The sequence below is a fragment of the Lithobates pipiens genome, unplaced genomic scaffold (genome assembly GCF_037356315.1).
Source record: "Lithobates pipiens isolate NorthernLeopardFrog02 unplaced genomic scaffold, aLitPip1_a1.2 Scaffold_27, whole genome shotgun sequence".
Lineage (NCBI taxonomy): Eukaryota > Metazoa > Chordata > Amphibia > Anura > Ranidae > Lithobates > Lithobates pipiens.
In genome coordinates, this window is record NW_027507788.1 from 220,704,407 (window position 1) to 220,731,391 (window position 26,985).

Consider the following 26,985-nt stretch of genomic DNA (forward strand, 5'->3'; position numbering starts at 1 on the left):
GCTCACGTTCTTAACTTGGTGCTGCAGCAGTTCTTGGGCAGGTACCTAGGCTTACAGGATGTCCTGAGGCCAGGAAAGTCTGTGTGCATTTCTGCCGGTCATATAATGCCAGTGCTCAGCTGGCTGATCTCCAAAAAGAATTTGACCTGCCCAAGAACCGCCTAATCTGTGACATGCCCACCAGGTGGAACTCAACATTGGCCGATCTGCAGCAGAGGGCCATCAATGAGTACCTGTTCGACTGCGGAACCAGAACAGGGTCAGGGGAGCTTGGTTTTTTCCCCACGCCAGTGGGCCATGATCAGGGATGCATGCACTGTCCTGTCACCATTTGAGGAGGCCACAAGGATGGTGAGCAGTGACAGTGCATGCATTAGTGACACTGTCCCTCTTGTCCACCTGTTGGAGCACACACTGCGTGGAATAATGGACAGGGCACTTGAGGCAGAACAGAGGCAGGAAGACGAGGACTTCCTTACCTCTCAAGGCCCCCTTTATACAGACAGTGTTCCTGCTGGCCTGCCAATCACACAGGAAGAGGACAAGGAGGAGGAGGAGGAAGATTGTGTCAGCATTGAGGTGGATCTTTGCACTCAGCAACAGTCTTTTAGGGATCATTTACAGTCCCAAGAAACCCGTGGACTTGTACGTGGCTGGGAGGAGGTGGCTGTGGATCATGTCATCTTTAATGACCCAGAGGACTCCGGACCAAATGCCTCAGCTAACCTACGCTGCATGGCCTCCCTGATCCTGCAAAGCCTGCGGAAGGATCCTCGTATTCATCGGATCAAGGAGAGGTATCATTACTGGCTGGCAACCCTCCTTAATCCACATTGCAAGGGTAAGGTTGTGGACCTTATGCCATCACAGAGGGAGCAGAGAATGAAACATCTTCAGGAGGCCTTGCAGAAAGGTCTGGGAAATGTGTTCCCAGAGACTGGAAGGTTACAAATTCCTGGTCCTGGACAACGTGTTGCTGAGGCTTCAGTCAGTCACAGAAGGAGCGGTGGAGAAGGTGGCTGTCTGACCGATGCGTTCAGACAATTTTTAGTCTGCAGCCCCAAGGTATGATCGGTTCCAGCAACCATTGCCAGTGTCTGATTTACATGGTGCAGGGATACCTAGGGGCAAGATCAGACTTTGACACCTTTTCCACCGAAAATCCTATGGGTTACTGGGTCTTGATGATGGATCACTGGTCAGAGCTTGCACATAATGCAATTGAGCTACTGGCCTGTCCTGCATCCAGCATTCTTTTGTAACGCACATTCAGTGCTGCTGGAGGCATTGTAACCGATCACAGGGTGCGCCTGTCCACCGACTAGGTTGATCGACTGACCTTCATAAAAATGAATCAGTCTTGGATCACCACCAGCTACCAAGCACCTGATGCTGATGTAACCAAATAATTTGTTTTGAAATGTCAGATGCCCTCAAGACTGCCTATGCTAATGCTGAGTGACTATCCTGTTATGCTGAGTGACTATCCTCTTCCTTTTCAATGATCATGCTGATAGCTTGGAAGAACATTTTTGGTTCTGGGCGCCGCCACCAGTGGCTAAGGCCCAATTTTCAGCCCCTGTTTAACAGGGGCGTGTAATTACAATTCTTGATGCAATAATTTGCAGCAGGGCTCATTCCTGCGCTCCAACTAGAGTATCTGTGAGGGGTTGCAGTGTTGTGTTACCAGCACCAGTGCCTAAGGCCCAATTTTTCAGCCCCTGTTTAACAGGGGCATGTAATTAACATTTTTGATGCAATACTTTGCAGCAAGGCTCATTCCTGCTCTCCAACTAGAGTTTCTGTGAGTTGTTGCAGAGTTGTGGCACCAATGTCTAAAGCCCAATTTTTCTGCCACTGTTCAACAGGTGCATGTAATTACAATTCTTGATATAATAGTTCACAGCAGGGCATTCCAGCGCCCACCAAGAGTCACTTTTTAGGGCTTACAGTGTTGTGGCAACACCAACACCTTAGGCCCAAATTTCTGCAGAGCATATAGGGCAGACCCCTACTTTCAAACATCCAACTTACAAACGTCTCTTACTTGAAAACGGACGGAGACAACAGGAAGTGAGATGAAATCTACCCCTAGGAAGAGAAATTCTCTCCTTTAAGAGTTGATATGGGAAAAACGTGTCTCCTCTCCACTGATGCTTTATCCCAATCCTTGTTTTACTAAAAACCCCAAATTTAAAAAAAACATTTTCTTATTGGGACAGAAAGTGAGGTGAAATCTTCTGAAGAGGTGCACAGACAGCATAAAAAATGTTACAGGGGTGATAACCCTTCTCTATGTTTTCCAAAAAGCTTAAAAATAGATTTTTTGACTGGAGCTACACTTTAAAAATGTACCAGTTCAAAATTACAAATTCCACTTAACAACAAACCTACACAGTCCCTGTCTTGTTTGCACCGCCTGTATACTCCTGTTCTGAGTATATAGGCCTGGGGGCCCCACGCCTTTCCTTTTTTTAATTAGGGTATGGGGTTCCTCTTAATATCCATACAAGACCTAAAGGGGCTGGTAATGGGCAGGGGGGTACCCATGCAATTTTTCTCAATGATTTTTATCCATATTGCCGGGACCAGACATTACATTAAATCCGCAAGCAGTTTTAAATGACTTTTTTTCTGTTAGTAATGTAATTTTGTGCAGGAACTGTTCTAAACACGGGAAACACATACCACTTCACAGGCATACTATAGACACCCCAAGGCACGATATTTAAAGGAATATTTCACTTTTTTTTTTCACTTTAAGCGTCATTAAAATCAGTGCTCCCCAAAAAAATTACGTTTTTAAAACTTTTTTTTGCATTGATGCATGTCCCCTGGGGCAGGAGCCGGGTCTCCAAACCCTTTTTAGGACAATAATTTGCATATTAGCCTTTAAAATTAGCACTTTTAATTTCAAACGTTCGAGTCCCATAGCCAGCCTTCCCTTTTCCGTTCAGAACCCCTTATTGCTTCCTCCTAATTCAGAAGAAGCTATCATTCCCCCTTTTTCTGCTCAGCCAGGAGTCCAGGTGGACACAGAAAATTTTTCATCAATTTTGGCCCAGTGCAACCTATATGCCCAACAATTTATAGCAAGTAACCCAAGGTCCTATTATGCCCGCCCCTATGAGTGGAGAGCCCTAACAGTGGAGCAGTTTAAAACATTTTTGGGCCTCACATTCTGTATGGGACTAACCAAAAAAAATGTTTTACGTTCATATTGGTCAACCTTCCCCATCCACCACATGCCCATCTTTTCCTCAGTAATGCTCAGGACCAGATATCTCATGATTTTGAGATTCCTACACTACAATGATAATACCCAGTGCCCTCCCCGAAATTACCCAAATTTTGACAAGCTTTATAAAATTCGGCCACAACTAAATTATTTTTCTGATATCTTTCCCCAGTTGTTTACCCGAGACCAACACATATGCGTGGATGAGTCCCTTGTCAAATTTAAAATAATAATTTTGGTGGGAACAAAACAATTTATTCTCACCAAAAGGGCCCGCTATGGGATGAAGATGTATAAATTGTGCGACCGAGCTACAGGGTATACCTATGTCTTCATGGTATACGAAGGGAAGGACACCCAGCTACATTCCCTTAATTGCCCAGAATACATCAGATCAAGCGGGAAAGTTGTTTGGGAACTCATAAACCCACTCCTGGAGAAAGGCTACCATCTGTATGTGGACAATTTTTATACTAGTTTGCCCCTGTTCCGCAACCTTCCCAGAAAGAACGCTCCAGCATGTGGCACCGTAAGGAAGAACTGGAAGGGCTTTCCTCAAAGCCTCGTCAACAAGAAGCTAAGAAGAGGGGAGACGGCGAGTTTACAGAATGAGTAAATTCTGGCTGTGAAGTGGAGGGACAGAAGGGGATATCTACATGCTTTCATTGATCCACAACAATACATTCGTTGAGATCACCAGGAGGAATGGCCCAATCCAAAAGCCAACATGTATCCACGAATACAACATGTACATGGGGGGTGTCGACTTCAATGACCAAATGCTCGAACCCTACCTTGCCACAAGACGAACATGCCAATGGTATAAAAAAGTTTTAATTTTTTTTTTTTTATTTGGCCATATACAACAGCTACGTGAGTTATCACAAATCCACTGAAAGCCCCAAATCCTTCCTTTGCTACCAGGAGGAAATCAGCACTGCCCTTGTATACCCAAACGGCCCACCAGAAACCATTGGATCCGATGTGATTAGTAGACTCTCCAAACGCCAATTTTCCGAAAAAATCCCTTCCAGACCAACAAGCCAAAAACGGCAGAAAAAGTGTGCACCAAAGGAGGAGTGAGAAGAGACACCACTTTTTATTGTCCCCAATGTCCTTCCCAACCAGGCTTCTGCATAGTTGACTGTTTCCGCCTTTGAATGAATGAATGAATGAAATACTTGTATAGCGCACAATGCGAACTGAATAGCCTTTACCATACTTCACTAAATTATTAGTGAAGTATGGTAAACATAACCCTCACTTCCTACCATTTACCTTCACAACCCTTATGCCTCTACTTGCTCTGTAACTGACCCTGGCATGTTATTCGACCACGCTTCTGCCTACCGATTCTGTTCAAATCTCTGCCTGATCTAGAACTGACCCTGGCTTGTTATTCAAGCCTGCTTCTGCCTACCGATTCTATACATACCTCTGCCTGATCTGGAACTGACCCTGGACTGTTTGACCATCCTTTTTGCCTGCCTCTTGGACTGATCTTGTACCCTGCCACTGGACTAGTGGGATTCATAACACAGGGGTCTCACATATGTAAGGGGCTCCATAATTGTTTTTCTGGATGAAGAAAACATTTTTTTTTGTTTTCTCATTCCTAGATTAGGGTCTGGAGACTCCGAGGCTTCAAGGAGATTTGGGTGGGAGAAGCCTCTACTCCCTGTCCCCATTCTGTTCTGAACGAGGCCCTACTTCTGCCTGCTGCCTGTAGGACTTATGCCATCATGCCACTACCTGTCGCATGAACTGACCACACCACATAGATGGACCATGTTCCTGCCCACTACCAGGATCAATATTTTGGAACTGCTGACCATCTCTGACTGCACTGACCCTGGACTGTATATGGACAGTATCCCTGCCTGCTGCCGGTACTGACTATGGACAGTGTTCCTGCCTGTTGCCTGGACAATTGCGTTCCCTCTTGCTGACCCTGTCCCTGCCTGCTGCCTGGACCAGTGCTATCCTCCTATGGAGAACTGTGATACTAAAACCACAGGTAATCTTTTTTTACCCTTTGCTCAACAGAATGTATTTTGGGGTGTAATTCTTGGTATGTGCATGCTATGAGTCCCTAGAACACCTGACGGTGTTCCTTTTATGTGGCCAGGCTGTGTAAAAGTCTCACACATGTGGTATTGCCATACTCAGGAGGAGTAGCAGAATGTATTTTGGGTTGTCATTTTTGCTATGTACATGCTATGTGTTGGAAATATCTTATAAATGGTCAACTTTGTGTAAAAAAAAGTGTTTTCATTTGTTTTGCACATTTTCCAAAAACGTCTGGAAAAAACGAACCATTCAACAGACTCATTAGGCCTCACAGATTATACATTGGGGTGTAAGCTTTCCAAAATGGGGTCATTTTTTGGGCGTTCCAATTGTCCTGGTGCTCCAGGGCCTTCAAAATTGTAATAGGTGGTAGAGAAATGAGATGTGTAATTTATGCTTCTAGAATGCCTGAAGGTGCTATTTCAATGTCGGTGCTCTGTATGTGGCCAGGCTGTGTAAAAGTCTCACACATCGCCATACTCAGGAGGAGTAGTAGAATGTATTTTGGGGTGTAATTTTTTCTATATACATGATATGTGTTGGAAATATCTTATAAATGGACAATTTTGTGTAAAAAAAAAATAAGCTTTTTCATTTTTTTTCACATTTTCCAAAAACTTCTGGAAAAAAAAACAATCAGTTCAAAAGACTCATTATGCCTCATAGATTATACGTTGGGGTGTCTGCTTTCAAAAATGGGGTCATTTTTAGGGCGTTTCCATTGTCCTGGTGCTCCAGGGCCTTCTAAAATGTAATAGGTGGTTGAGAAATGAGATGTGTAATTTATGCTCCTAAAACCCTTGAAGGTGCTATTTCAATGTTGGGCCTCTGTATGTCGCAGGCCATGTAAAAGTCTCACACATGTGGTATCACCATACTCAGGAGGAGTAGCAGAATGTAATTTGGGGTGTCATTTTTGCTATGTACATGCTATGTGTTGGAAATATCTTATAAATAGACAACTTTGTGTAAAAAAAATGCGTTATCCTTTTTTTTTGCACATTTTCCAAAAGCTTCTGGAAAAAAATGAACTATTCAAAAGACTCACTGTGCCTCTTAGATTATATGTTGGGATGTTAGCTTTCCAAAATGGGGTCATTTTGTGGGCATTTCCATTGTCCTGGTGCTCCAAAGTGTAATAGGTAGTCAACAAGTTACTGTAGATGTGTCATTTATGCTCCTAGAACACCTGATGGTACTCCCTGCATGTTGGGCCTCTCTATGTGGCCAGGCTGTGAAAAAGTCCCACACATGTGGTATTGCCATGTGAGAGAAGTAACCTATTACAATGACAATTTTGTGGGACAAAAAAAAAATCTTCATTTTGCAAAGAATTGTGGGAAAAAATGACAACATCAAAAACATCACCATGCATCTTACTAAATACCTTGGGATGTCTACTTTCAAGAAAGGGGTCATTTGGGGGGTATTTGTACTTTCCTAGCTTGTTTGGGTCACAAGAAATGAGTACCACCAGTACATCAGGTGTGATCAATTTTTTATGATTTGCAACACAACTTGTATACTCTATAACTTTCACACAGACCCAATAATATCCATTAATTTGGGTTATTTTTTTTACCAAAGATATGTAGCAGTATAAATTGTGGCCAAAATGTATGAAGAAAAATGTATAATTTGAAAAATTTTATCACAGAAACTAAGAAAAATGCATTTTTCTAGTGCCCAGTTATCAAGTGGTTAATGATGCTTAAAGTGAAACAATAAAAATGAAAAATTCCTATAAATATAGTGCCTGGGGGTCCCCTTAGTCTGCCTACAAAGTGTTGCATCTGGTACATGCATAGAACCTGCTGCATGAAAAAATGAAATTTTCTAAATAAAAATAAAAAGAGCCAGATCAAATTTAAATTGATTTGCGGTTGCAATTGCAGGCAGGCAATATAAAAACAAAAAAAAGTGCGGGGTCCCCCCCCCCCAGTCCATCTGGTATAGATTTCAAGGGAAACCCTACGCGGAAAAAAAAATACGGCCGCGTGAGCCCCCCTCCCGAAATCTATACCAGACCCTTAGGTCCCCTTATTCACAGCCATTGGCTCTTGCTTCTGTCAGTCGCAGCCAGTGAGCCAATGCAGAAAATGCAGGGGGCAGGGCTGAGCCTTGGTCTGTGTCTGTTCACAGGAGTGTGGCTCAGGATTGAGCCTACTCGAGTGCCCCACAGAAAGAGGCTTGCTATTGGGGGTACTCGGCAAGGGGGGACGGGCCAGTACCCTCAGCGCGGCACCCAAAAAAGAAGAGGATCATGTTGTTCTGTGCAAAACCATTACAGAGCCGGTAAGTATAACATGTTTTTTGTTTTGTTCTTTTTAAAAGTCAACGTTTAGAATCACTTTATTGATACTTTAAGCCATTGCAGTAAAATAAACAAAAGCACCCCTGACAATATTGCATGGTTTGTTCCAACCCCCGAAATTGACACTTTTGCTGGACAGCTTGGTCTGAATGCAAATGTAAAGAAAAATACATATAAATCGTGAATAAGATGCCAGTGCCAGAGAGGAACACATTGCAGACATTGGACGTTAGAGGGAAGGTAAGTTTATTGATAATGATCTATGGTTTGTGCCAACCCCTCACACTTTTGCTGAACCCACATGCAAATGTAGAGAAAAGTACATATAAAACATATGTAATAAAAAAAAAAAAAAATGGAATACATATACTAAATCCTATCATTAGGATCCACAACACTCCATGTCAGCCAATGAAGATACCCCGAAGCCTGGCACTCAGGAAGAAGATGCTGGCGTAAGAGACAGATACTTTGCGGATTTTGGACGTCGGGGAAGAGGCAAGTTTAGTTCCACTTTAATGATACTTTAAGTACCGTATTTATCGGCGTATAACACACACTTTTTTCCCCTTAAAATCAGGGGAAAATCGCGGGTGCGTGTTATACGCCGATACTCGGCGGCTTTCGGAACTTCTCGGCGGCTTCCGGCCGCTCTCGGAACTTCTCGGCGGCTTTCGGCCGCTCTCGGACCTCGGCAGCTTTTGGCTGCTCTGGTCCGAGAGCGACCGAAAGCTGCCGAGGTTCCGAGAGCGGCCGAAAGCCGCCGAGAAGTTCCGAGAGCGTCCGAAAGCCGCCGAGAAGTCCCGAGAGCGGCCGAAAGCCGCCGAGAAGTTCCGAGAGTGGCCGAAAGCCGGCGAGAAGGTCCGAGAGCGGCCGAAAGCCGCCAAGAACTTCCGGGTGCCGCCGAGATACACGGGACATCTTGGCGGCACCATTTTTAAAAACATAAGCGGACAATGCAATAAGACGGACAAGCTGCATGACAAGGCTGCAATGAGGACAGGCTGCATGACAAGGCTGCAATGAGGACAGGCTGCATGACAAGGCTGCAATGAGGACAGGCTGCATGACAAGGCTGCATGACAAGGCTGCATGACAAGGCTGCAATGAGGACAGACTGCATGACAAGGCTGCAAATGACGCTGACGAGGCTTCAGATGGACACTGATAAGGCTGCATTGATGGACATTTAAATGTAAGTTTTTTTTCCTTAAATTTCCCTCCTAAAAGTTTTTTCCACAAAATTCCCTCCTAAACTTGGGGCGCGTGTTATACGCCGATAAATACGGTAATTAGAGTACAAAATGTTTTTATTTTTTTTTATTTTTTTTGGGGGGGGGGGGGTGGGTGGAGTTTACACCATATAAATAAATGCACCCCTGACAATATTCTATGGCTTGTTCCAACACATTTAGTACCTGCCACGGTTGGACAGCCAGACCCAACTGCAAATGTATAAAAAAATACATATTAAACATGGAAAATAGTAATAAAAAAATGGAATTTATAAAATAGATTCTATCATTGAAGGCATTACCCTATACAGTCACCAGAATGGAATATTTTCACCACAGTGGGCTTTTGGGAATTATCAGCATTGCTCAGACCTATAATAGGAGGTTCTAGAAGCTGATCGTTGGATGTAGCAAGACGTCAGTTAAATGTGTGGATGAGTGACTAAAGCCCCCATACACACGATCAGATTTTCTGCTGATTTTTATCTTCAGATTTACTAAAACCATGTAGTGTAAGGGCCGGCCTGATTCCATACACATTGAAACTCCTAAGACCCCTTTCACACTGGGGCGGTTTTCAGCCGCTACAGCGCTAAAAATAGCTCCTGTGTAGCGCCTGAAAAAAACCAGCCCCTTTCACTCCAGTGTGAAAGACGGAGGGTTTTCACACTGGAGCGATGCGCTAGCAGGACGGTGAAAAAAGTCCTGCTAGCCGCATCTTTGGAGCGGTGAAGGAGCGGTGTATTCTCCGCTCCTAAACCGCTCCTACCCATTGAAATCAATGGGACAGCACAGCAATACCGCTGGCAAAGGGCCGCTGCAGCGGCGCTTTGCGGGCGGTTTTAACCCTTTTTCGGTCACTAGCGGGGGTTAAAACCACCCCGCTAGCGCCAGCAGACCGCCGCTAAAACAACGGTAAAGCGCCGCTAAAAATAGCGGCGCTTTACCGCCGATGGTCGCACTGCCCCAGTGAAAGGGGCCTAAAGAGTGACTTCATATTATATGGTTTTGGTAAATCGGAAGGAAAAAATCAGCAGAAAATCAGATAGCGTGTATAGGGCTAAGTCTTTGCGTTTTTCCTTCATCCTGAGAAGAAATTGATTGGTTTAATCAGGCCGGACATTGACAGATTTTTAGGTGCTGGTTTTGGCAGTAAGAGTAGCAGAGACTTGGCCATTTGGGTTTTTTTTCTTTCAAAATTGGCAGCAATGTGTCTATAATAAATATACATTATGTCAAAGTAAAAAATACAAATAAACACAGTTGATACATTTTTTTAATAAACATGTTAAAAGGTCTCTCTCTCCCCCCTCTTTCTCTCTCTTCGCCACCTCTCTACCCCCCTCTCCCCCTATCTACCCCCCTCTCTCTCCCTTTCCCCCTCCCCCTCTATCCCTCCTCTCTCACTCTCATCCCCCTCTCTCTGGCCCTCTCTGCCCCCCTCTCTCACCCCCTCTCTCTCTCTCTCCATCTCCCCATCTCTATTTCCCCCCCTCTCTCTCTCTCTCTCTCTCTCTCTCTATCTACATATACATACATATATATTACCAAAAGTATTTGGACGCCTGCCTTTACAACCACATGAACTTTAACAGCATCCCAGTCATAGTCCGGAGGGTTCAATATTGAGTTGGCCCGCACTTTACAGCTATAACAGCTTCAAAACTTCTAGGAAGGCCATCCACAAGGTTTAGGAGCGTGTCCAGGGGTGGACTGACCATTTGGCTACTCGGGTACTGCCTGAGGGCCCCAGGCCACTAGGGGGCCCCATCAGGGTTGCCAGCCTCAATAAAATCTGTGTTTTTTTTACATCTGTCTCTGAAATGTCCCTTACCGACATCCTTTTGGTCTAAAAATCCTGAGATTATAGCTGCCCCACCTCTCCAGTACCTTCTCAGCCAATAGAAACATGTCTGTGTATACTGTGTGTACATGTATGTGTATACTGTATGATTGTATACTGTGTGTGTATACTGTGTGGCCCCATAATCTTTGAGTGCCTGGGGGGCCCATAATCTCCTATTGCCCAGGGGCCCCATAATCTCCTATTGCCCGGAGGCCCCATGAGTTGTCAGTCCGCCGCTGAGTGTGTCTATGGGAATGTTTGACGGGATGAGTCCCTTCTGAACTGGCCGAGATTCGAGCCATCCATGGCCAGTGTTATTCTCCATAGAACTATGCGGAGAATTAACCTTGGACCGACACCGAAAAAAGAGTAAATGGACCGGCGCAACAAACAAAATAAACAGAGGGAAAAAAACATACACATTATACAATGTACAATGAAACCCTGTGCATAATAAAATTGGGCACATAAACAATGGGAATAAGTGCAAATTGTAGTAACTAAACTATAAGTAGAGGGAAGGGTGGAATAAAAGTCTGTAAGTCCAATGGGAAAAGATATAAAATGAAGGTGGCAGCCGTCCTCAGAGAAAAGAGACTCTGCGATTGCAAAAAGAAAAGAGGAAGCGCCAACCTAAGTGTAGTATTAAGACGTACAATTTATTCACAAGATTAAAAACACTCACAGAAGTACGGTGTATAATATGCTTATCTGGTACTTGAGGGAGCCAATCCCATCCATCTCACGGACATCAAGCTGCTTGCGGGGATCACGGGTGTAGATGTTGTTTGGTGTTGTTGGAATGGCGTCCCAGGAACCAGGAGCCGATATGACGCCACTGGAAGTGAGTAGATGGACAGGAAACACTGGAAAAAAACATGCTGGCTGGAATACACATAGGCTACGCGCTCCGAGCTTCATCGCCTTCTGAAGGCCCATGATGTGGTCCCCATGTTGTGGTCCCCCGTGAGATGGACATGTTTTTAATCTTGTGAATAAACTGTACATCTTTTTTTTATTACAAACGTTTTATTGGTTATAAAGGAATAAACAGAACAATAGAAGCAGGTACATGACTGCATCAAGGTATAGCACACAAGAAATACACTTCAGGCAAATACAGCTGGAACAGCATCGTACAAGGCAAAATGCAAAATATTCTACAGATAGTACACGAATAGCCTAGGCCATGTGCACCAAGAGATGCTAATCCAGACCATGCAGGATATCAGTGAGAGGCTAAATAAAATAATAAACAATAACAAAACAGAAAAAAGGAACATTGTAATTGTTATTACCGCTGACTTCTCATACAAACAACGATATGGGCTACAGCTCCGCACCTAAGTAGGAGCCAGCTGCAACCCGGTTCAATGGGCATGGGAGGACAAAACTATCCAGTGGGGCAATCCTGGGGTTCAAGAACTGGTAGGCCCCACCGAACCCGACAAGGATATCAGGTCCGTACAGACTTCAAATCACCTCCTGCGGAGGGTGGTGGGGAGACGGCCCTCCCGCGATACTAGGATATAGCGGCCAATCAGCCCATTTAGCTGTATTAATATGCATAGTATCCATAATTGTATGATGTATCCGTTCCATGAGACGGATAGCATCCATCCTACGGAGGACCTGCGACCAGGGAGTTATCTGCGAGCGCCAATGAAGCGCAATCGTCCAGTGGATGGCGCAGAACAACGTATTGATCAACCTCTGGGTGGAACGGGGAACACCGGTTATCGGGGCAAACAACAAACAATGTTCAGGTGTTAAGTTAACAATAGAACCCACAATAGAGGACACTGTGGTGAAGACTTGATCCCAAATACCCTGGAGTTGAGGACAGCTCCAAAAGGTATGGAGTATGGTGCCCGTCTCCGGGCATCCCCGAAAGCAAAGGTCGGAAACCGTGGGATAGAACCTGTGAATCTTATCAGGGGTGAGGTACCACCGTGTATGTAGCTTCACCACAATATCCTTTACAGCCATTGACCTGGAGCATCTATGCATATTCAGGAGCATATCCCGCCACTCATCAGATGAGAACTCTGTGGCCAGATCGGTTTCCCACAAACACCTAGCCCTAGATTTCACAGGTAGTTGGGATTCGATAAGGTGTTTATATATGGTGGAGATAATACCCCTATCTCTGGAGTGCCGATAGCATATAGATTCAAATTGAGTATTAGAGGTGGCATGGGCGGGTCTATAGTGTGATTGAAAAAAATGGCGAATTTGAAGGAACTTATAAAATTCCCCTCTCGGTACCTCATGCTGTGACTGGAGTTGCGAGAAGGAGGCGAAGACACCCCCTTCGAACACATAGAGCTCGCAGGGTGACCAAAGATTTCAGAATCCACCATCTAAAGGCGACAGGAGATTCAAAAGCAAGGGGGAATCTCCTATCGCCTAGAAACGATGCCAAACTGGGTCTATCGGGATGTAGTTTAAATTTAAGGTGGTACAGCGACCAGAGATAAAGGGAGCTACTTACAATATTGTTAAGGGGAGCTAGGTCACTCGGCCTCAGATTCTCCTGCCACAGGATGCCTGGGAGAAAGTATGGTCGCAGCGACTGAGTCTCAAACTGCAACCATGGTATTCCAGCCGTAGGGGCATGCCACTGAGCCGTTTGGGCCAGCCTGGCTGCTAAATAATATAGCCACACGTCTGGAAGGCCCAGGCCACCCTGCAGCAGAGGTCGATGTAGTAGGGCTCTCCCAAGTCTGGGCCTCTTACCCTGCCAAATAAAGGCGTTAATATCACGTTGTAACGCGGTAAGGGATTGGCGAGAAACATATATAGGGAGAGCCCTAAAAAAATACAATAGTTTTGGCAAATTCGACATTTTAATAGCTACTACCCTACCTATTAATGGGATCCGGTAGGTCGACCATAGCCTCAACCATCTCCGAACCATAATAAAGGCCGGTGGAAAATTGGCGCTATAGATTTCTGTCAGGGACGGAGCTAGGTGAACCCCCAGATATTGTAATGTGTGATTAGAGAGGGAGAGTCCAAAAGAGTTATGAATGTTAGATATTTCCGCAGGGGTAAAGTTGATAGGAAGGGCAGAACACTTAGGCCGCGTACACACGCGGGGACTGTTCGCTCAACTTTGTCCGCTGAACAGTGTTTCGGCGGACAGTCCGCTCGTGTGTGGGCTTTCAGCGGACAGTTTCAGCGGACAGTCTGCTGAACAAAGTTTTTCGGAAATTCCGAAAAACTGTCCGCTGAAACTTTGTTTCAGCGAACAGTCCCCCCGTGTGTAGGCTTGTTCGTCAAACTAAGTTCCGCGCATGCTCAGAAAGGATTTACACGCCGAAGTTTGCATTGCAGTGTATAGGACGTCGTTTTCTAGTCCCGTCGTACGTGCCGTTCACGTCATCGCGCACGGTTTCAGCGGACTGTTCGTTCGTCGTGTGTGGGCAAGTCCGTCCATGCTAATTTTGAGCGGACTGTCCGCTGAAACTGTTTGACGGACAAAGTTGAGCGAACAGTCCCCGCGTGTGTATGCGGCCTTAGATAGATTGACCCCTAGTCCCGAAAGCTTCTGGAAGGAGCGCAACAACTCGAGAAGGTTGGGGAGTGCTATCAGAGGGTTGGGTAAGAACAGAAGGACATCGTCCACATATAGGCTAATTTTGTACTCCCCTTCCTCCTTCAAGCACCCCTCTATGTTTGGGTCTGCAATGATTGCCCTGGCCAGGGGCTCCAAAGCCAGGGCAAATATTAGTGGGGAAAGGGGGCAACCCTGTCGGGTGCCCCTGCCTAAAGAGAAAAATTCTGAAGAGCTACCGGGGAGTTTGATCCTAGTCTGGGGCCTATGATACAGTGCCTTAAACCCATTCACAAATTCTCCCACGAACCCAAACCTGGCCAAAATCTGATCTAAGTATGGCCATAAGACACTGTCAAATGCCTTTTGGATATCTAACCCCAAAATTAAAACTTTGCATGAAAAAAGGTTCGCGTCTTGAACGATATTTGCAGCCAATCTTATGTTATCAGTGATCTGCCTATTGGGGATAAAACCAGTTTGTTCTGGGCCCACCAGGGTGCTAATAATGGGGGCCAATCTATTCGCCAAAATCTTTCCTAACATTTTAATATCATTATTTAAAACCGAAATAGGCCTATAGTTTTGGGGCAAGGAGTGGTCCTTATGAGGTTTGGGGATCAGTGTAATATTAGCGCGCAGCATCTCGTCGGGGAGCGTCTGCCTTCGTAATGTCTGGTTAAAAAGTTTAGTCAACTTTGGAGCCAGGATCTGGGAAAATTTCTTATAATATGGAGAGGTATAACCATCTGGGCCAGGGGCTGTAGAGGATTTAAGAGTCTTAATAGTGGTCATAACCTCTTGGTCAGTGCATGGGGCGTTTAAAGCGTTCAGTTGTGATTCAGAGAGAGATGGGAGATGGATAGAATCCAACCAATGACCCATGTTGTTGGGCATTGGCTGCGAGGGGGGGGGGAATAACAGGTCTCGGTAGAAAGAAGAAAAAATTTTCAATACTTCATTAGGGTGAGAGACCATATGACCGGAGCTATTTCTCAATTTGTAGACATGAGCAGGCTGTAGGGACTGGTGCAGTTTACGAGAGAACATGCCTGAGGCAGCATTACTGTGTAATAGAAACCTAGCTTTGGACCAGCGAAGCGACTTCTCCGTGCGCTCCGAGAGGATAGTGTCCAATTTGGCTCTTTTTTGATTAATCAGAAGGAGGGTGTCTGGGGAATGTGTTTGTGCATGGGACTGGTAAAGGGCACGGAGATCGCGTGTGAGAGACTGGATCCTACCATTGTTCTGTTTCTTTCTAGTGACTGTAATCTCAATTAAGTGGCCACGAAGAACTGCTTTATGAGCAGTTCAAAGGACCTGGGGGGAAATGTCAGGAGTGTCATTAATATCAAAGTAATCTTTTAAGTGGCCCTCAATCAAAGTATAGGTAACAGGGTCTGTCAGCAGGGAGTCATTCATCTTCCAAGACGCTAGAGAAGGGGAAAGACCCACATGTGAGGTATGGAAGGCCACAACTTGATGATCAGACCAGGGACATGGGTGGATAGTGGTGAGTGATGAATTGGCTAACAAAACCGGAGATGCAAAAATGTAGTCTAATCTAGCGTAACTATCATGAGGGTGAGAGTAGTGTGTATATTCCTTGGCGCCAATGTTCAGGGCCCTCCAGGTGTCAATGAGTTGTAGTCTGTCAAATGATTTAGTGAGAAATTTAGGGAACGCCTTGGCACTATGTGAGGTTTTGCTCCTATCCTCTGCAGGGTTAGCTACCAAATTAAAATCCCCCCCCACTATTAGGTGGGGAGAGATGTATCTATCAAGAGTTCGTAGAAATAAATTATAAAAGGGGCCCTGAGCCGTATTCGGGGCGTATAAGTTGGCAATCGTAACGGCCTTACCCAGTAACATACCCTGAATAATAAGAAATCTACTATCCTGGTCTTTATACACATGAGAAGGTTCAAACTGAACGGTATTACGAAGAAAGATTGCCACTCCTCTGGCCCTGGACTCAAAAGTAGTGTTGTAGTGCAAAATGTAGGACAGGCCCCCGAAGAAAAATGCGTCTCTTGCAGTAGGATAATGTCTGCACCAATTTGCTTATAATAGCGAAAGGCCTTCCTCCGTTTGTGGGGGGAATTAAAACCCCTCACATTATGTGAAATAATACGGAGACCCATGTAATCTAATTTTTAGTAGCTTCCTCACACATGGTCTATAAGGTGAGCTAGATACCCCATACCAGAGTCCAGTGCCAGAGGAGCTCCCAGCATCCAATACAAAGCATAAATGAGTGTGTGTAAGGCCGTCAGGAGATCCATCCCTAACAGGAAATCCATCAACCCCAAGTATGCACTCCCATAGATAATAGTCAGTAGCGAAGTCAGCAGAACAAAAAAACAAAAAAACTAAAAGAAAACTTAAAGCTCTATGGAGTCCGGGCGGAAAATCCGGCCAGACCAGGAACAATTTGTAAATAATGGGCCTTCCGACCCAACTGTCACCTGCTCCACACATTCCCCACAACAGAGGTGGATATTTAAAAAGATGGTAGGGCGGGTATAGTCCACCGATACAGTGCCCAGAGTCCAGGAACTGGGATCGTGTAGGGAATGGTGTGCAAGTATGGAAGGGGGGGGGGGGAGCGCTGCTCCAAATGTCAGAAGAGAGAAGACTAAAAAGAAAAAACGCAATAACAAAATCGCTCCTCTCATCCTCCGGGGACATGGAGAATCCAAGTGGAAAATAAGCCGTGTCCACGCGGGGTTTTTGGGGGTGGGAACTCAGGTAAGTTTAAAGTAATCAGAAAGCAATCCAGGGATAGCAGTCTTAGTGAATTTTTGGACTGGAGTCCATGCAATCAGACATCAGGTAATGGATGTGGTCTGCGAGAACGTCTATCCCTCTGAGGTGATGGCGTGGCCCAAATGGGGGATGGACGTGGTGTTGCCGGGTGTCGGGGTGTTTGTTGTCGCTCCAAAAGTCCCAGCTTCACTAAAATTTCTTTGCCCTCCGTGACTGTAGTGGCGATATGAGTGGAACCATTGTGCGGTACGATCAACTTAAACGGGAAACCCCAACGGTAACGTATCTGCGCTGTCTGCAGGGTAGAGGTAATGTCCTTCATCCTTCTTCGTTTCTCCAGCGTAGCTGGAGCTACATCAGGATAAATCTGTACGGATGCCCCATCCAGTTGAATGTGTGGCGTGTTACGCGAGGCACGAAGGATTTCCTCTTTTATGAGAAAGTCTTTAAGGCATAACACAATATCCCTGGGGGGTTTTTCAGGGGGAGGTTTAGGCCTCAGTGCCCGGTGCAGGCGATCACATGTAAAGGCTTCCTTGGGTTGAGTTGGAAGCAGGAGTTGAAACAGACGAACGATCGTAGCGGGGAGGTCGGTCACCGATTCGGGGATCCCACGCACCCGAACGCTATTCCTCCTGTTGCGGTTGTCCAGGTCCTCCAGGTGGTTTTGAAGCTGGACAACCATATCCCCCAGCAACTCATGGTCCTTTTGGAGGTCCGAATAGGCCAGGTGGAGCTCGTCGTGTTTCACCTCAAGGAGATCTGTCCTGCTTCCCAGGGCCGCCATCTCTTGTGATAACACGCTAGTGGACTTGTGCAGTTCCGCTTGGAACTTCCTAGCTAGCCTGTCGTACATGTTGGCCAGGCTGTCTTCTAAGTCCGCCTTGGTTAAATGAGCGTCCCCAGTACCTTTAGGCGAGCCCGCCGACCGTGAGGCTTCCGCGTCCATGCAGGCCTGGGCGCCATCTTGGGACATTTCTTGTCTGTCCGTGGCCCGCAAAAGATAGGCTGTCAGGGAGCGTTGAGCGGTTTTCCGCTTGCCTTTCTTGGACGTCGGCATGCACGAGTGGTCCCGCAGGAGAGGGGTGTTATTCACGGGCCGGTAGTCGGTCCGAATCGTCCTGGGGAGTGTTAAATAGTCTCCGTTGTCCCGGGAGCTCCGAGCCTTAGCTGCTAGCTCGCTCCGCGCCGCGCATGCGCCCCCATAAACTGTACATCTTAAAGTGGTTGTAAACCCTTACAACACACTTTGACCTACAGGTAAGCCTAGATTAAGGCTTACCTGTAGGTCTAAGAAATATCTCCTAAACCTACACGGTTTAGGAGATATTTGCCGAAAGACAGGCACCGCTGTCTACGGCGCATGCGCCGTAGACAGCGGCGCACAGGCGAACTGAGCGCGCCGCAGTTAACGGCGATATGCCGCGAGTGGAGGCTCCCGTGTGCATGAGCGAGAGCGACGTCATGACAGCGCCGGAGCAGCGAGACCCACCAAGAAGATGGAGGCTCCGGACTACAGGGGACAGCAGTGACTTCGCTGGCTCCTGTGTCAGGTAAGTGACACATAATGGACTACTATGCGATGCGATGCGATGCATAGTAGTCCATTATGCTTTACCTTTGCAGGGAATCAAAGAGGAAGTAAACCCAACAGGGTTTACTTCCTCTTTAATACTACACTTAGGTCGGCGCTTCCCATTTTTTTTTTCTAACCTTGGACCGGCGCCAATGCTAGCTCAGCTGAAGAGCCCGGGTCGGCCCGTCATAACTACGCCAAGGCTGGAGGAACTGCAAGCACTGCCGTACCCAACAGAGCACATTAATCCCTTTAGGGAAGAGTTGCTTCTTTAGCTCAGTTATCATTCTTGTCATTTCACCAGAATTCTGCTGCAAAGATATATATATAAATATATTTTTTTTTTTCTTAGCAGCTTATTGTCTCTGTAATTCTCTACAAAATAAGAACCGGAGCTGCATTATTCCCTTTTCATTAATCCTATTAAAATAGCATTTTGGGTGTCGTGTACAGAATGAGAAACATACATTACGTTAATGCAGCGCGGGATGCAAAGATGAAGTATTTCAAGCCATTTCTGCGCGCTGGAATTCACACAGGAAGTCGGCTCGTGGGAAGGTCGCAAGACACAGGAGATCGTTTTCTGGCCCAGTTCAATTTTCAGAAATCTTTAGGATAGTCAGGTAGACATTGAACTCACAGCCTCTACTTCCCTCTACAGCGGGTTTGCCAGGTATCTAGACATAACCGTGCAGTCCAATGGGCACCCAGCTCTCTCAATAATCAGCACTCGGTAACAGCCGTGGTCAGACACGCCCCCTCCCCTTCTCTGCAATACAAGTCTGTTACTACCCTGTTTCCCCTAAAATAAGACCTAGCGTGATTGTCGGCGATGGCTACAATATAAGCCCTACCCCCCAAATAAGCCCTAGTTAAAGTCCTTGTAGGTCTTATTCTTGGGGAAACAGGGTAGGGCTTATTTGGGAGGTAGGGCTTATATTGCAGCCAACACTGACAATCACGCTAGGTCTTATTTTAGGCGAAACAGGGTAAGCTCTGCCAACACAGAGCACTGCAGTGTGAGGGCAGGAAGTAGCATTTGCAATGAGAGAAAAAAAATCAAGTATTTTATGCATTTCCAGGCTCAATTAAAGTCTCACATATTTTTTTATTTTTTTTTAATTTATTTACAAACCTGTAGCAAGTAATCTGACGACTATTACAATGAAAAAGTCAAAACAGCTGATAAATGTGAGTGTGACTAGGATAAAGAGAGGCCTGGGAATCCTGGCAATCCTGACACTCTCACAGACACACATAAACCTCAAGACAAAGGATCATTAAAAAAAAACTGTTCATTTACATTTTGTGCTTTGTGCAGACAGAATGATATCTCTTTGTCTGTCTGAGCCTGACTTGAAGAAGAACCTCACTAAACCAGCAACTGTTGAGATAATGAACATTTTGGTCAGGACTATGTAACATACTATATAATGTATAGAGTGCATGGGTCAGGAGTAAGTAGCATACAAGACAGCACATAGAGTGCAGAATTGGGGGGGGGGGGGCAGAGAAATTGAAGGAGAGAAAGGAGGAGAGGGAGGTAGAGGGGTAGACAGAAGGGGGAAGGGAAAGAGAGGGGAAGTAAAGGAGGAGAGGGAGAAAGAGAGGGGATGGAGAGAGAAAGAGGGAGGTGAAGAGAAGGGAGTAGACAAAAGGGGGAAGGGAAAGAGAGGGGAAGTAAAGGAGGAGAGGGAGAAGGAGAGGGGATGGAGAGAGAAAGAGGGAGGTGAAGAGAGGGGGGTAGACAGAAGGGGGAAGGGAAAGAGAGGGCAAGTAAAGGAGGAGAGGGAGAAAGAGAAGGGATGGAGAGAGAAAGAGGGAGGTGAAGAGAAGGGAGTAGACAGAAGGGGGAAGGGAAAGAGAGGGGAAGTAAAGGAGGAGAGGGAGAAGGAGAGGGGATGGAGAGAGAAAGAGGGAGGTGCAGAGAGGGGGTAGACAGAAGGGGGAAGGGAAAGAGAGAGGAAGTAAAGGAGGAGAGGGAGAAGGAGAGGGGATGGAGAGAGAACGAGGGAGGTGCAGAGAGGGGGTAGACAGAAGGGGGAAGGGAAAGAGAGAGGAAGTAAAGGAGGAGAGGGAGAAGGAGAGGGGATGGAGAGAGAAAGAGGGAGGTGCAGAGAGGGGGTAGACAGAAGGGGGAAGGGAAAGAGAGAGGAAGTAAAGGAGGAGAGGGAGAAGGAGAGGGGATGGAGAGAGAACGAGGGAGGTGCAGAGAGGGAGTAGACAGAAGGGGGAAGGGAAAGAGAGGGGAAGTAAAGGAGGAGAGGGAGAAATAGAGGGGATGGAGAGAGAAAGAGGGAGGTGCAGGGAGGGGTAGACAGAAGGGGGAAGGGAAAGAGAGGGGAAGTAAAGGAGGAGAGGGAGAAAGAGAGGGGATGGAGAGAGAACGAGGGAGGTGCAGAGAGGGGTGTTGACAGAAGGGGGAAGGGAAAGAGAGGGGAAGTAAAGGAGGAGAGGGAGAAAGAGAGGGGATGGAGAGAGAACGAGGGAGGTGCAGAGAGGGGTGTAGACAGAAGGGGGAAGGGAAAGAGAGGGGAAGTAAAGGAGGAGAGGGAGAAGGAGAGGGCATGGAGAGAGAAAGAGGGAGGTGAAGAGTAGTGATGGACGAACTTCCGACGGGACGTTTCGCGAACGCAGACCGCGAACGCGGCCGATAGTTTGCGAAACCGAAAGTTCGCCGGCGGGCCCCATTGACTTCAATGGGATGCGAACTTCGCAAACCTTTAGGTCAAATTTGCAGCCACAAAATAATTATTAGCTGGGCAAATATAGTCCCACCACATGGCCAATGACATAATACATGTATGAGGTGAATTTGGGATCGATAACTACGAGCATTCTTTTTTATATGGGAAATTGTTCTGACAATTCTGGACTGTGCAGCGCATGAAGGCAATGGAGGAGAGGGAAGGTCAGGGACCAGGGTAGGCAAAGAAGAGGGTGCAGGAGATGATCACCAGCAGCGTGACATACAGCAATGACACATGCACCGTGATAGAGGCATCTGACAACAGCACCGTGATAGAGGGCACTGACAGCAGCAGCGTGATAGAGAGCACTGACATCAGAAGCGTGACATTAAGCACTGACATCAGCACCGTGATATACAGCACTGACAGCAGCACCGTGATAGAGAGCACTGACATCAGAAGCGTGACATTAAGCACTGACATCAGCACCGTGATATACAGCACTGACAGCAGCAGCGTGACATTAAGCACTCAGACCAGCACCGTGATATACAGCACTGACAGCAGCACCGTAAGCAGCCCCAGGAGTAAGTCAGCACAGCACAGGGATGGTGTGATCCCCTCATAATAAGAACCCCCAGGAGGAAGTCAGCACAGCACAGGGATGGTGTGATCCCCTCATAATAAGCAGGCCCAGGAGAAACAAAGCACAGCACAGGGATGGTGTGATCCCCTCATAATAAGAACCCCCAGGAGGAAGTTAGCACAGCACAGGGATGGTGTGATCCCCTCATAATAAGAACCCCCAGGAGGAAGTCAGCACAGCACAGGGATGGTGTGATCCCCTCATAATAAGAACCCCCAGGAGGAAGTCAGCACAGCACAGGGATGGTGTGATCCCCTCATAATAAGCAGGCCCAGGAGAAACTCAGCACAGCACAGGGATGGTGTGATCCCCTCATAATAAGAACCCCCAGGAGGAAGTCAGCACAGCACATGGATGGTGTGATCCCCTCATAATAAGCAGGCCCAGGAAAAACTAAGCACAGCACAGGGATGGTGTGATCCCCTCATAATAAGAACCCCCAGGAGGAAGTCAGCACAGCACAGGGATGGTGTGATCCCCTCATAATAAGCAGGCCCAGGAGAAACTCAGCCCAGCACAGGGATGGTGTGATCCCCTCATAATAAGAACCCCCAGGAGGAAGTCAGCACAGCACAGGGATGGTGTGATCCCCTCCTAATAAGAACCCCCAGGAGGAAGTCAGCACAGCACAGGGATGGTGTGATCCCCTCATAATAAGCAGGCCCAGGAGAAACTAAGCACAGCACAGGGATGGTGTGATCCCTTCATAATAAGAACCCCCAGGAGGAAGTCAGCACAGCACAGGGATGGTGTGATCCCCTCATAATAAGAACCCCCAGGAGGAAGTCAGCACAGCACAGGGATGGTGTGATCCCCTCATAAGCAGCCCCAGTAGAAATATGACACCGCTCAACCTCTTCAAAGAGGAGGGTAGGGGCATATAGTACGGTGTGCTTTTTTGGGACAAGGAAGTGAGCCAAATGAAGAAAGAAGGTCTGTGTGCTTGATTAAAAAAATAGTTTATAGACATATACATGGTCTACTGGTCACATGTGTTGAATTCCTCCGAGATCCATGCCTCATTCATTTTTAGAAATGTGAGGTAGTTAACACTGTCGTGAGCTAGGCGAGTACGCTTATCGGTCACGATCCCCCCTGCTGCGCTGAACGTCCTTTCGGACAGGACACTGGATGAGGGGCAAGCCAACAGTTTGATTGCAAATTGGGCAAGCTCTGGCCAGAGGTCAAGCCTGCCCACCCAGTAGTCCAGGGGTTCATCACTCCTCAGAGTGTCCACATCGGCCGTTAACCCAATGTAGTCGGACACCTGATGGTCTAGGCGTTCCCTGATGCTGGATCCGGATGACACCTGTCGATGGGTCCGCTGAAAGAATGACCTCATATCCGAAGTCACCAACACATCTTCAAACCGGCCTCTTCTTGCAGGCGCTGTTGGATTGGTACCCGCAAATCCGTCTCTGGGAGTGGGAATTGCTCCTCTGCCAGCGCACGCAAAAGCAGAATGCAGCATTTCTCGAAGCAAGGCCTGGAAGTGCTGCATTCTGACAGCCCTCTGTGACGGCGGTAACATTTCCGCCATTTTGTGTTTGTACCGGGGGTCTAAGTACGTTGCCACCCAGTACTGGTCCTTGAACCTTATGCTTTTTATACGGGGGGTCCTATTAAAACACTGGAGCATGAAGGCCCCCATTTGCACTAAAGTGGAAGCGGTGTGGTGGCCTGGCTCCTGCTCATCATCCAGGATAATGTCGTCCTCTTCATTCTCCTCTCCCCATCCACACACAACAGGGATCCCAGAAAGGTTTAAAGCATGCTCTTCTTGCTCCTCCTCATCCGCCCCGGCACCATCCTCCTCTGACTCCTCTTCAGACTCCTGTTGTTGACTTGTCTCAGATAGAGTAGCCCCCCCTGGGAATTCATCCAGCATTGCGACTTCCTCATCTTCCCGCTCCTGCTCCTCCACAGCCTGATCAATGACACGACGCAATGCACGCTCCATAAAGAAGGCATAAGGTACCATGTCACTGATGGCGCCATGGCTGCGACTGACCAGTTTGGTGATCTCCTCAAATGGCCGCAGAAGTCTGCATGCGTTGCATATGAGCAGCCACTGGCGCGGTGAAAAAAACCCCAGCTCCCAGAACCGTTTCTGCCGCAGAGTTCATACAGGTAGACGTTAACTGCACGTTTCTGCTGGAGCAGCCTATCAAGCATATAGAAGGTTGAGTTCCATCGCGTCGGGCAATCGCAAATAAGACGTCTGACCGGAAGATTGTGTCGCCGCTGAATGTCAGCAAGGCGAGCCATGGCCGTGTAAGATCTTCTGAAATGGGCCGAGATTTTCCTTGCCTGCCGCAAGATGTCCTGGACCCCAGGGTATTTGACAAGCATGGCACGTGCGTGATTTTGCCCTGTTTCAATGCGCTAAGCAGATTGGCACCGTTGTCACACACCACTTTACCAACTGTCAAATTGAGCGGTGTTAGCCACTGATCTGCCTGTGAACGCAAAGCTGAAAGGAGTGCCGGGCCAGTGTGGCTCTTGGCTTCTAGGCACAACAGACGCAGCACGGCATGGCAACGTCTCACCTGGCATGTGGAATAGGTTCTGGGGAGCTTGGGCGGTGCAGCGGAAGAGACGCTAGCAGCAGAAAAGGAGGAGGCAGCTGAGGAGGAGAGGGAGGAGGATGGAGTAGGAGGAGGAGGAGAAGAAGAGTCAGGCCTGCATGCAATCCGTGGCGGTAAAACCAAATCTACACGGGTGCCACGGGTTACATGCTTGACGGCCGTCAGAAGGTTCACCCAGTGGGCAGTAAAAGTGATATACCTTCCCTGCCCGTGTTTGCTAGACCACGTGTCTGTGGTCAGATGTATCTTGGCACCGACACTGTGTGCCAGAGATACATTCACTTGCCGCTGAACATGGCCATATAGCTCTGGGATGCCCTTCTCCGAGAAATACTTCCTTCCTGGGACCTTCCATTGTGGTGTTCCAATGGCCACAAATTTGCGAAAGGCCTCCGAGTCCACCAGTTTATATGGCAGTAGTTGGCGGGCTATCAGTTCTGACAAGCCAGCCGTCAACCGTTGGGCAAGAGGGTTATCCGGCGTCATCATTTTTTTACGCTCGAACATTAAGCCCACGGAAGCCTGCCTTTTTGCAGAAAAACGTGAGCTTGGCGTGATGGAAGGTGGAGTGGAGGACAATTGTGAGGAGAGAGGAGAAGGAGAAGTAGAAGACGAGGCTGGACGGTGAGAGCCTGCAGTGTGGCTTTGTGTGTTTCGTTGCTCCCACTGGGCTCGGTGATGGCTGCTCATGTGCCTTCTTAAGGCGGTCGTCCCTAGGTGAGTGTTGGGCTTACCGCGACTAATGTGTTGACTGCAAAGATTGCAGATGGCAACGCTATTGTCAGCAGCGGACACGTTAAAAAAAGCCCACACTGCGGAGCCATGTGCCGGTGCCCTGGGAGCGCCAGATGTGACCGTACATGGTCGATGACTCGCTCCTGATACATTTGCAGTCTGCTTTGTCCCTCCTGTGCAATGTAAGTTATTCCTGCTTCTCCTCCCTATCTGCTGGTCCATATCTCCCTCTAAACTCCCCTCCTCTTCCTCTCTTGTGGGCACCCACGTGACATCACTAGACACGTCATCATCAACGTCACCTTCCCCACCGCTATAAGTAGAGATCTCGGAGTAGGCAGCAACACCGGGGACCAACCTCCTCCTTGGGCTGATCTGGGTACTGTCGTCAGACTGCTGAGTAGCGGTTGTTGCTACCTCCTCTTCCTGATCCAACACCAAGAGTGGCTGCGCATCAGAAATGTCCTCTTGATATGGATCGGAAAATAATTCCTGTGACTCAAGCGGAAGGTATGTGGTGGTGGTGGTGGTGGTGTTGGTGGTAGTGTCTTTGGGGGTGCACATAGCAGAGAGTGAAGAAGAGGGTGCAGATCGAGAGGATGAGGAGGGTGCAGAAGAGTAAGGCTGAGTCAGCCACTCAACCAAGTCTGGTGCGTCCTTTAAAGTAATTGAACGCACCTTCTGCAACTTCCCACTTTGGCTCAAGGCTGGTGCTCCTGCCCTACCCCTACCACCCCTGCGGAAGGGCCTGCCTCTTCCTCTGCCTGTCATTTTTTAAATCACCCTGTGACAAAACTCTTAGTCCCTATACCGATGAAGGACTGTTGCAGTATAGGGCAGCGGTCAGCAGTAGTGCATCTCAACCCTATGTATTGTGGACCGATACCAGTCCTTATAGAATAGCAGACTGTACCTCACTCAACCCTATGTACTGTAGCACCCTAGACCAAGTTACCAGTCCTTATAAGAACTTTTGTGGACCAAGCAGGTTGTGTGTGACTGATTAGAAGACTTTACGTCAGTCCCTATACCAATGATGGACTGCTGCAGTATAGGGCAGCGGTCAGCAGTAGTGCACCTCAACCCTATGTATTGTGGACCGATAACAGTCCTTATAGAATAGCAGACTGTACCTCACTCAACCCTATGTACTGTAGCACCCTAGACCAAGTTACCAGTCCTTATAAGAACTTTTGTGGAATAAGCAGGTTGTGTGTGACTGATTAGAAGACTTTACGTCAGTCCCTATACCAATGAAGGACTGCTGCAGTATAGGGCAGCGGTCAGCAGTGGTGCACCTCAACCCTATGTATTGTGGACCGATAGCGGTCCTTACAGAACAGCAGACTGTATCGCACTCAACCCTATGTACTGTAGAACCCTAGACCAAGTTACCAGTCCTTATAAGAACTTTTGTGGACCAAGCAGGTTGTGTGTTAATGATTAGCAGACTGTACGTCAGTCCCTATACCAATGAAGGACTGCTGAAGTATAGGGCAGCGGTCAGCAGTGGTGCACCTCAACCCTATGTATTGTGGACCGATAACAGTCCTTATAGAATAGCAGACTGTACCTCACTCAACCCTATGTACTGTAGAACCCTAGACCAAGTTACCAGTCCTTATAAGAACTTTTGTGGACCAAGCAGGTTGTGTGTTAGTGATTAGCAGACTGTACGTCAGTCCCTATACCAATGAAGGACTGCTGAAGTATAGGGCA